General features: G+C 43.5%; 1 long non-coding RNA gene across 2 annotated transcripts in view; it reads left to right on the top strand.

The window, feature by feature from the left end:
- The first annotated feature begins 2,753 nt into the window (after positions 1-2,753).
- Positions 2,754-12,151, top strand: part of LOC116529766 — a 32,302-nt gene continuing 22,904 nt past the window's right edge. Inside the window, exon 1 of one of the 2 annotated variants that reach the window (XR_004259660.1) lies at positions 2,754-3,307. This is a non-coding gene — a long non-coding RNA (uncharacterized LOC116529766). The remainder of the gene's footprint in view (positions 3,308-12,151) is intronic. The other variant, XR_004259661.1, reaches the window with a different exon arrangement.

Below are 12,151 nucleotides of genomic sequence, written 5' to 3'. Positions count from 1 at the left end.
ATGCAATAAGATATTGTTTCATGCTTCCAAAATTGTCAAAAAATTTAAACATCTGATCGCATGAAAGGTTTGAGGTGCAGAACAATATACATGGGCAATACGTGTACTGACACAGCCACTTTGGAAAGCAGCTTGGCAATTTCTAATAAAACAGAGGATGGGTTTAATAAGACGGCTTAGTGATTCCACCCCATGTTTATTGTCTATGCTCAAACAATTCTAGCACCTATGCAAGAGGAAACATGTAGAAAGATGTTCTATGCGACACCGACATGGTGGGTTGTGCCTCTGCTCCCCTGTGGCTGGGTGGAGTCCAACGACTAGTTCTGGTCATTGAGTTGTGAGCAGAAGTGACACCCGTGGCTGGAGCATCTGTAAGGCCAATGTGAAACCCTTCCGAGTTATAATCAGCCACAGGCTAAATAGAAATGGCAATGGAAAATACTTCAAATTAAATAATAATACTACATATCAAAGCTTACTGTTATACTACAAATACTTATGACACTATCAAATACTACATATCAGAGTGTTAGCCATGCTTAGAAGGGAATTTATAGCTTCAAATGCATATTTAGAAAAGAAGAAACTCTGAAAAAAATCAATAAACTTTGAATCTTAGCTTGAGTTCCCCAGAAGCAGACCTTGAGATTCAAGGGCGAACAGTTTAATTGGGAGTGAATTAATTAGCCTGGGCTGCCGCAACAAAGTATCACAGGCTTGGTGGCTTAGACAACAGACATTTGTTTTCCCACAGTTCTGGAGGCTGAAATCTGAGATCAAGGTGTCAGCAGGTTTGGTGTCTTCTGAGGTCCCTGCCCTTGGCTTGCGGATGTCTGTGTTCTCCCTGTGTCCTCCCATGGGCTTTTCTCTGTGTGTGTCTGTGTCCTAATCCCTTCTTTTAAGGATACCAGTCACAGTGGATTAGGGTGCACCATTATGATCTCATTTTAATTTCATCACCTCTTTAAAGCTATAGCTCCAAATAAAGCCACATTCTGAGGCAGTTTGGCTTCAGACTTGAACAAATAAATGTAGGGGCTTCATACATTGAATCTGAGGGGCTCACAATTCAGTCCCGAGAGGGAAATAGACAAGTAGGAACAGGTAGGAAGTGAGATACGGAGAGAAGACAGATATACAATAAAGGGTGTGTTATGAAGGCGGTCATCACAGCAGGAGACTGGAGCTTGATTGCATTAACTAAAAGGAAGAATTCTAGAAAGCTAAGTAAAATATGCTTCAGAATTATCCCAACCGAAGGGCAAGAACCCAGAGTATTGACACCCTGACAGCTTTTGGTCTTTAGTTAAAGGTTTCCCTCGGAGGCTGTTAGTTCCCAGGCACCTCCAGCCCACTATGCCCATAGGCTAGGTAAGTTCAGGCAGCCTGGTGACAGGCCTCTGACAAAGATGCAGGTCCCAGCTCTTGGAGGTCTGGGAATGCACAGGCCTGATGAGGGATCCCAGGACAAATGAATGGAGCGCAGATCACATCAGTTAAGCAGCCCTCTCCAGACATTACCAAAGGAGTAGCCAAACAAATCCAAAGGGAAAGCAATTGTTACAACGAATTCAAATGTGTAAGCAGACAAGATCCTCAAAATCATAGATTGATTCCTTAAAATACTAATAAAAGTGAAAAATTGCTGTCAAGATTGGTCAGTTGAACTAGAGACAAATGAACGAGTGACAAACAATGCCAGGAATTTTAAAATGGGGCACGTTATGGGTCCTTCAGACATGAGACCATTAAGAGAACAAACAACAAAAAAAGGGAGTGATACCAATTTCACTCCTAGTTATGTACTCAGAAGAATTGAAAACAGGCGCTCAAACCAAAACATGTACCTATATGTTCGTGGCAGCACCATTTACAAACATCAAAAGGTGAAAACAGCCCAAATGCTCATCAATAGATAAACAGACAATAAATTGTGGTATATCCATACAATAGAATATTATTCAGATGTAACAATAAATAAATTACTAATACATGTTACAATATGGAAAAACCTAAAAAATATTACATTAAGTGAATGGAGCCAGATACGTATTATATAAATCCATTTATATAAAATAACCAGAACTGGTAAATGTATAGAGACAGGCAGTTGATTGTTGTTTGTGAAGGCTCAGGAGAGGGAAATGGAGAGTGACTGGTTAATGGGGATGTGTTTCCTTTTGGGGGAGATGGAAATATTTAGCAACTAGATAGAGATGTGATTGCATAACACTGTGAAAGTACAAAATGCCATTTAATTGTCCACTTTAAAATGATTTGGTTTGTGTTACGTGAATTTCACCTAAATAAAAAAGAAAGAGAGAGGGTGAGAAAAAGAGGAGAAGCACCTATGCACTGCCAGGTATGTGCTAGGTCTCCACTGCCATTAAAAATTGACTCGTTTTAATATTTTGATGAGCTTGTGTCGGGCTCAGAGGCTCACGCCTGTAATCCCAGCCCTTCGGGAGGCTGAGATTGCCGGATCACTTGAGGTCAGGAGTTTGAGATCAGCCTGGCCAACATGGCAAAATCCAGTCTCTACTAAAAATACAAACATTAGGCCGGGCTTAGTGGCTCATGCCTGTAATCGTAGCAGTTTGGGAGGCGGAGGCAGGCGGATTGCCTGAGCTCAGGAGTTTGAGACCAGCCTGGGTAACACAGTGAAACCCCCTCTCTATTAAAATTCAAAAAAATTAGCCTGGCTTGGTGGCATTTACCTGTAGTCCCAGCTTCTCTTTTCAACAAGCAGAGCCCGAGGAAACATGGGTGAGGTTACTTTAAGGCTTGGAGACTTCCCAGCTAAAGGAAGTGGGCCAGGGAAGGGCTAGGTGCTCTGACATTCCAAATATAGTCTGCTTGGCCACTGAGGGAGAGAGATTTGTTGCTAGCAACAAGTACTTAGAACGTGTGTGATTTGGCATGTCTTGAACTGTGAAGTAGATGCAATGCAGGCAAAAAATCGATGATGCTGTGGGGAGGGGCTGTGCAGGGTGTTAATCGCCATCTGCAGTGCCTGGAGGTGGGGTGGGGAGAAGTGAAGAATCTCTTCCTTTTTAATAGATTTTCAAGATGGGAAAATCATATTGCAACCCGCAGGCGTTTGGAAACAATTGTGCCGAAGGCAGAAAGTATACCTAACGTTAAGCTGAAAAAACTGGACGCTCCCAGCAAACTCACTTTGCAGATTCCTGGATGTCAGAAGAAAACGCCAGAGGATTTCACTTGGCTTTGACCCCTTACTACTTCCAGCCACTTACCCTGGGCAGTAGAACAAAGGAACAGACAGCAGAGTAGCTTAAGAGGAGTAAGTACCAACGGCTGTGGGACTTCAAATCACCACCTAAGATTACTTCTTTGATTTCTGGAAAAGTAGGCCAAAGGAAGATGTCAGGTGGGATGGGAATGGGGGTGGGGGAGGAAGAGTTAAGCCTGAGTCACAACCCCGTAGGCATGTGGTGAAGCAAATTCTGCAGCGCTGTTTATCATTTACAGTAGAAGGCACATGTGTGAAATCTTTGAGAATCATAAATGTGTTCTCTACAATCATACCTGAAAAACAGGTACATCTTGAATCTTCCCTTTAATACTGCCTGGGACAAAATGACAGTACGAATGTTAAGTTAAAAGTGCACATTAGCGTAGAATCATCGGTCCAAAAGTTGAAAAGACTTTTAACTAAATCCTAGAAGAAAGATGAAGATAAAATTACAGCTAGAAAACCTTAGACTCATATCTTATTTTTTAAAACTCTAAAACTTGGAGCTATTACCCTTATTCAACCATCAAATTGATCAGCACTTTCTGTGGAGTTAAACTGAGCTGAGGGTCTTTTCGCCACTTGCCCACCTTCATCTGGGTCTGGTTTTTTTCTTTTCCTTTGTTGTAACTATGTTTTTTTTATTGTGTTAAAATACACATAAAAATAATATTTTAAACATTTTTAAGTGTGCAATTCAATGCATTCAGTACATTTGCAATGTTGTGTGACTATCCCCACTTCCTCGAATAGTTCTGGAGAAACAGAATGTTAAAGACAAAGGCCAGGTGCTGTGGCTTATGCCTGTAATCCCATCACATTGTGAGGCCAAGGTGGGAGGATGGCCTGAGCCCAGGAGTTTGAGAGCAGCCTGGGCAACATAGTGAGACCTCGTCTCTGCCAATAATAATAATAAAAAAAATTAGCCAGGCATAGGGTAGTATGTCTGTGGTCCCAGCTACTTAGGAGGCTAAGGTGAGAAAACTGCTTGAGCCCAGGCAGTTGAAGCTGCAGTGAGCTGCGACATCACCACTGCACTACAGCCTGGGCAATAGAATGAGGCCCTGTCTCAAAAAAGTTAAATTAAAAAGGAAAAAAAAGGAACGTTAAGGATGGGTTTTCTGAATTGATTCTGCGGTTTCAGGAATTGGCTCTCTAATCTGATTAGATTTAAAGATGCCGATGACTTTATTTTTAGTAGTATGAGAGCACTGGCAGTCCATGGAGTGATCTGGCAATAGAGATATGTCAAATACCACCATTGGATACTCCTTAGCAACCTCTTATAAGAAGCAAGGAGCTGGGGGGCTGTGTATATACTTTTGAACGTTTTTTTTGCAAGCTAACAAGTATAATGAGATTGGCTGGCTGATCCGAATGTCTCTGGACAAAGTGGGGAAAGAAAAAGATGAGCTCTGGGATTTGAATCTTCAGCTTAAGCACCGTGTACGAGACCTGAAATCTATGTGTGCCCTGAAAGACCGTTATTGCTTTTAGCAGCAGGGCTATGATTGCCGAAAACCAAACACAGGGCCTTATCCTGAGACGGGCTGAATTGCTGCACAGGTTAAACTCGCAGCCTCACAGGATGTCTGATGTTGAAGTGAGGAAGACAGGCACTTAGATAGTTGAAATGGAGACATGTGGAAGACCTGATGAAACTGGGAAAATTGAGTCCCTGGATTCTGCTGGATATTTGCCAGTAGAAGAGGCCTCTCTACTCTTTGTGGAAGCCACCTTCCCACTCCCAGGGGTACTGGTCTCTCCACCCCCTTACCTCCCATCTGAGGGGATTAAGCCTGCATCGCCCTATTAAAGCTGTAATGGCCTCCTCTGTGGTAGATGCCATGCTAGACAATGATTCTCCTTAAGACCCATTTCTACCACCCCTCTTCCCTTCTAGACCTACAACTTGATTCAAGTCCTAGAAGGCTCCTAAAGGTAAGGTACAAAATGCAATTCACAAGGAAGTGTACTACAGTTCAAAAGAACTACTGGAGTTTTCTAATGTATACAGATAGAAATCTGGGGAACATGTGTGGGAGTGGATGTTGAGGGTGTAGGATAATGGCAGAAAGAACACAAAGATGGATTAGGTGGAATTCATTGATATGGGCTCACTAAGCAAAGATTCTGTATTTAACATTGCAGCTCAGGCAGTTAGAAAGGGCTCTAATTGTTTGAGCTAAACTTTAGTTTATTTGTTCCCTCCAAGTCTCAAGTTGAAATCTGATTCCCAGTGTTGGAGGTGGGGTACAGCAGGAGTTGCGTCAGCAGACAGATCTCTCAGGAATGACTTGTGCCATTCTTGCAAGAGTGAGTGAATTCTTGCTCTGTTTGTTCCTACAAGAACTGGTTGTTTAAAAGAGCCCAGTACCTCCCTCCCCACCACCTTCCTTTCTTGCCATGTGATCTCTGCATACACCAGCTCCCCTTCACCTTCTGCCATGAGTGGAAGCGCCTGTCGCCCTCAGTAGATGCACTCTGGCATCATGCTTCTTATACAGCCTGCATAACCGTGAGCCAAATAAACCTCCTTTCTTTATAAAGTATCCAGCCTCAGCTATTACTTCATAGCAACACAAAGGGACTAAGTTTGGTTGGCTGAAACATAGACCAAAAGGTGGACGATATTGAGTGAGTTCAGAATGCTAGAACTGCCTTGGTTTAATATAGAGGAGGAGATTCAAAGGCTTAGGGAGATTGAAATGTTAGAGTGGATTTGTCATTTAGTATCTTCTCACTCACCCAGGGAGAGTCCAGAAGACATATTTTTCACCACAATTGTGATAAATAAATTTGTGAAGGAATCCCTGGTATCTTCGAAAAGCTCTGAGATTACTCTTCTCTGTAGGCAAGACCTTACAGTGGGATCTGCAGTCACTGAACTGGGAAACCTAAATGCAATAGAATGATTGGATCCTGGGGTAGCAGGAGCCATGTGGCAGCTCTCAACCACCAAAGGCATAGCGAGTGTGGTTACCTTAAGGGACAGTAGAGTCAAAGCTGCAGTCAGAATAGCCTGGCTTACCTAGACCGATAGCATTAGCTGGCTGATCCGGATGTTTTCAGAAGTGAAACAAATAGAAAGCCTACTAAATTCTTAGTTGACCTGTATAAAGAGCAAAGTTCTAGTGAGCAAAAGTCTAACTTGAATCATAAAAGTAGGGGATCATGGCCCCTAAATGGATTCCCAGACTTAAGCCAGTTTACAAAGCCAGAACCCCTTGAATGAAGAGGAAGCTAGGACGCTGGTACACTGCCAATATTTTGTACTTCTACTTTTTCCCCAACCCTCCCTAAAGGGATCTACAGCCTTTTACCAGGGTAAATGTGCCTTGAGGAAAAGGAAGTAATCAGATCTTTTGGGTACTACCAGAAAAAGGCTCTGAACTGACATGGAATCCAGGAGACAGGGAACATCACTGTGGTCCACTAGCCAGAGTAGGGGTTTATGGAGGTAAGATTACTCATGAAGTTTTAGCTCAGGAGCTATGGAGTTTTAACCCAGTGGGGTTAAACCCATTCCGTGGTTATCTCTCCAGATCTGGAATGCATAATTGGAATAGGTACACTCAGCAGCTGGCAGAATCCCCATCTGTGTTGCCTAATCTGTGGAGTAAGGACTATTATGGTGAGAAAGGCCAAGAGAAGGCCACTAGAAATGCCCCTATGTAGGGAAATAGTAAGCCAAAGGCAATGCTGCATCCCTGAAGGGATTTCAGAGATTAGTGCCACCATCAGAGATTTGAAAAATGGAGGGGTCCACCATATCCCCATTCAGCTTGCCTGTTAGATCTATGTAGAAGACAGTTGGATCTTGCAGAATCACAGTGAATTATCATAAGCTTAGCCAGGTGGTGACTCCCCTTGCAGCTGCTGTACTAGATGTGGTTTCATTGCTTGAACAAATTAACATATTCTCTGAAACCTGATGTGCAACTATTGATCTGACAAATGCCTTTTTCTTCATGTCTGTCAATAAAGACTACCAACAGCAGTTTGCTTTCACTGCAAGGCCAGCAATACACATTTACTGTTCTATCTCAGGGGTATGCCAACTCTCTCCAGCACTATACCATAATCTACTTCATGGGGGTCTCAATTGCCTTGACAAGATATTATGTTGGTCCATTTGAATGATGACATTATGTTGATTGGACCTAATGAGCAAGTAGTAGTAACTACTTTAGACCTATTGGTAAGAAATTCACTTGTAAGATGGTGAGAAATAAATCCAACCCACTTCAGGGGCCTTCTCCTTAGTCAAAGTTGTAGGCATCCAATGTTGTGAAGCTTATTGAGATATCCCTTCTAAGGGAAGGCTAAGTTGTATCATCTGGCACCTCCTACAACCAAAAAAGCAGCACAATGCCTGCTGGGCTTCTTCAGATTTTGGAGGCAACATGTTCTTCATTTGGGTGTGTTACTGTGATCCAAAAAGCTGCTACTATTGAGTGGACCCCAGAGCAAGAGAAGGCTCTGCAACAGGCCAGGCTGCTGTGCAAGCTGCTCTGCTGCTTGGGCCATAAGATCCAACAGGGCCAAGCAATGGCTCTTGGAGTGTCAAGGGCAGATAGGGATGCTGTTTGGAGCCTTTGTCAGGTCTCTATAGGTGAACTGCAATGCAGCCCTTTGTATTTGGGAGCAAAGCCCTGCCATTCTCCACAGATAACTACTCTCCTTTTGAGAAACAGTTTTTGGCCTGCTTGCTGAGCCTTAGAGAAGGCTAAATGCTTAACGATGGGTTACCATGTTATCACGCAACCCGAGCTGCCCATCATGAACTGGTGTTTTCTCACCCAGCAAGTTATAACATCAGGCGTGCATAACAGCACTCCATCATCAAACGGAAGTGATTTGACTGATTGGGACCAAGCAGGCCCCGAAGGCACAAGTGAGTTACATGAAGAAGTGACACAGATGTTCATGGTTCCCACTCCTGCTACACTGCCTTCTCTCTCCCAGTCTCATGAAGAGTTTCCTATGATCAGTGACAGAGGAAGAGAAGACTCAAGCCTGGCTTACAGATGGTTCTGCACGATATACAGGCACCAGCTGAAGGTAGACAGCTGCAGCACTACTGCCCCTTTTTGGGATATCTCTGCAGGATGGTGGTGAAAGTGATTCCTCCCAGTGGGCAGAACTTTGAGCAGTGCACCTTGTTGTTCACTTTGCTTGGAAAGAGAAATGGATTGACATTTGCTTATATTTGTTTGTGAGCTATGGTCAATGTTTTGCCTGGATGGTCAGGGATGTAGAAGGAGCTTCATTGGAAAATTGGTGACAAAGAAATCTGGGGAAGGGATATGTAGATAGGCTTCTCTGAATGGGAAAAAAAATCAAGACAATTGTGTCCCATGTGAATGTTCACCAAAAGGCGACCTCAGTAGAGGGCGATTTTAATAGTCAAGTGGACAAAATGACCCATTCTGTGGATACCAGTTAGCCTCTTTCCCCAGCAATCATTGCCCAATGAGTTCATGAACAAAGTGGCCATTGTGGCAGGGATGAAGATTATAGCTTGGCCTAGCAACATGGACTCCCCACTCACCAGTGCTGACCTGGCTTTGGCCACTGCCAAGTGCCCAATCTGCCAGCCACAGAGACCAGTGTTGAGTCCCTGATACGGCAACATTCCCCAGATGATCAACCAGCTACCGGTTTGTAGTCTGATTACACTGGACCACTTCTATCAGGGAAGGGGCAGCATCTTGTCCTTACTGGAATAGACACTTACTCTGATATGAATTTGCCTTCCTCACCTGCAGTGCTTCTGCCAAAACCCCCACTCATGAACTCACAGAATGCCTTATCCACCATCATGATATTCCACACAGCATTGCTTTTGACCAAAGAACTTCACAGCAAATGAAGTGTGACAGTGGGCTCGTGCTCATGGAATTCACTGGTCTTGCCATGTTCCCCATCCTCCTGAAGCAGCTGGCTTGATAGAACAGTGAAATGGCCTTTTGAAGACTCAGTCTAGTGCCAGCTAAGTGACACTGCCTTGCAGGTTTAGAACAAGGTTCTCTATAAGACTGTATATGCTTTGAATCCGTGTCTAATTTATGATGCTGTTTCTCTTATAGCCAGAAACCCACAGGTCCAGGAATCAAGGGGTTGAAATGGGAGTTCTACCACTCACTATTTCTCCTGGTTACCCACTAATAAATTTTGCTTTTTGTTCCCATGACTGGGAACCTGGGCTCTGCTGGCCCACAGGTCTTAGTTCCAGAGGGAAGAATGCTTCCACTGAGAGACATAGCAATGCTTCCATTGAACTGGAAGTCAAGACTGCTATGTAGCCACTTTGGACTCCTCATTCCTCTGAATCAACAGGTAAAGAAGGGAGTTACTGTGCTGGCCAGGGTGACTGACTGACTGCCAAGGGGAAATTGGACTACTACTCCACAACAGAGCCAAGGAAGAGTATTTCTGGACTACAGGAGATCCCTTAGGACACCTCTTAATATTACCATGCCCTATGATTAAGGGCAATGGAAAACTATAACAACCCAAACCAGGAAGGACAGTGGCTCAGACTCTTTAGAAATGAAGGTTCATGACCAGCTGAGGCACTTGCTGAAGGCAAGGAAAATACGGAATGAGTGGCAGAAGAAAGAGGTTATCACTACCAGCTATTACCACATGACCAGTTACATGTGAAGACTGTAATTGCTGAGTGTTCCCCCCTTTTTTGTTGTGTATGCACATGCAATGCCATTTATATTATGAGGACCCTAAATCCCAGGCCATGAGTTTGATTTCAGAAGTAAGAGTGAAAAACACCCTTGCAATATCAAAACCCCCTCAAATACCTCTCTCCCCTTCCAGGCAACTCCTGAAATTCCTTTAGTAGGAGACAAAAGTTATTTTTTCATCATTGAATATCAAACTGGTGAGAGATAAAGGGAAATACTTGTAGAGGAAAAGTACCTGGGAAAATGGTTAGTCTACAAACTCATAAAACATACACATTGAAACAAGATTCATTTTATACCATCAAGTTAATTGAAAAAGATCCTAACATTTAAGTTGCTGGTTGGGTTGTGTAAAATTTTTGAAAGCAATCAAAATTGATTAGCTTCTTTGATAAACCATGTTAAATGCTTATTAAAAACCACAGAAGCACTCACATCACTGTTAACGTTGCTCATCCAGTGACCACCAGAAACACACACACACACACAGCTAGGTTTAATGCTTACGAGGAACTAGAGAGCTGCTCAGCAGGGACTTAGAAAGGACTCGTGATAGGATTTTGGCTCATATTATGTGTTTAGGGGGAAGATTTAAGGAAGCAGGGCCTTGTTCTGCATTGGATGATGTCAGGAAGTGAGAGTAATTCTATGAATAAATCTAATCTAGAAGCCAAAAACACTAGAGCAAGGCTAAAGCTTAAAGTTGGCAAGGAAGCTGTGGCAGTCATTCATTTATCCGGGATAGGAAGATGCTTGGGTCATTTCTGTGGTTTGTGCATTTGTCTGGATTCAGACACGATTGGGGAGTGGCCTCGTTCTTGTCCTGACCCTTCATGGCCTCAGAGTGGCCACGTTAGATGTTAGAGTTCTGTGAAATTGTTTGTGTTCAGCAGGAGAACACATGGGCTAGCTGTGAGGGCCAGGCCCGCTCCTCATGTCAAAGGCTGCTTTTCTCGTCCTAACCTTTCATCCCCATCATCTACTTGGGCTACCATAATAAAATGCCACAGACTGAGCAGCTTAACCAAGAGACTATTTTCTCACAGTTCTGGGGGCTGTAAGTTCAAGATCAAGGCATTGCAGATTTGATTTCTCCTGAGGCCTCTTTCCCTGGTTTGCAGACGGCCACCTTCCCTCTGTATCTTCAAGTGGCTTTTCTTCTGTGTACTTGGAGGAAGAGAGAGATCTCTGCTGCCTCTTTCTCCTTTTTATAAGGACACCAATCATACGGACTGAGGCAGTGCTCTTATGACATGATTTAACCTTAATTGCCTCTCTTACATCCCTATCCCCAAGTACAGGGGGTTAAGACTTTAACGTCTGAATTTTGGCACAATTCAGTCCATGGCACTGTGGATCGGTCCAAGATTTCTGGAGAGATCTTTTGCAGAGGGTTAAAAAGAATACATGTGTTGATGGTGGTACTATATTCCATAGTAAAACTTAGAAATAGGCAAATATCTAACAAAGCAGAATGGAAAAAGCAGGTAAAGGCTCAGAGAACAAATGGGCTTAGGGCTACTCAAATGGTAGCAGGGTGGTGGGTTAATTGGTAAATGTTTTTAATTATTAATTTTTTATGTTACATAATATTGCTTTTGCAGCAATAATCATGCAAATACCTATAGAAAAGTTGATCAAGGGACTTAAACTTTTTCACCCCTTGGAGTAAGTGAAAGCTAGCAAATGCTCTGTCAGCATGTTTTGGTGCACTGTAGAAAACAATCAGGAGGGGACCAACAGGGCACCGAAAGGGGGGAGGGACCCCACTGCAGCAGGAGCATCAGCAAAAGCCCAGAAAAGGACAGCTTGGGAAAAACCTGGCACACCCCCCACTTTTCTGATTTAGCCCGCTGTGGGTTCTGCTGCACAGCCTGTGATGACCCAAATCATTTCCTGGATTCTGCCTTCAGAACTGAGCTGAGCCCTTGTGTGATGCTGCCGCAGTGCCTCCAAACAGATGGGAAGGAAGCATAATTGAAGAAATAATCCCCTGTGATGGCCGCCCTCCCCGCCCCCGATATTAGAGCAAACATTCCCATAGGTATAAGATGATGAATGAGAGCTTCTTTTGTCTGGTTTCGTTACTGCCCTCATAACTATTCTTTTAGTTTTTTACCTGGAAGAATTGCCCCCAGCTGAAGTAATAGGTGGAGTAGACCCTTGATTTAGATTGTAGGTCTTGAAG

The sequence above is a fragment of the Sapajus apella genome, unplaced genomic scaffold (genome assembly GCF_009761245.1).
Source record: "Sapajus apella isolate SASKATOON/1434 unplaced genomic scaffold, GSC_monkey_1.0 scaffold63, whole genome shotgun sequence".
Classification (NCBI taxonomy): domain Eukaryota; kingdom Metazoa; phylum Chordata; class Mammalia; order Primates; family Cebidae; genus Sapajus; species Sapajus apella.
Note: the sequence above shows the minus strand (reverse complement) of the source record. Positions and strands in the feature narration are given on the sequence as shown.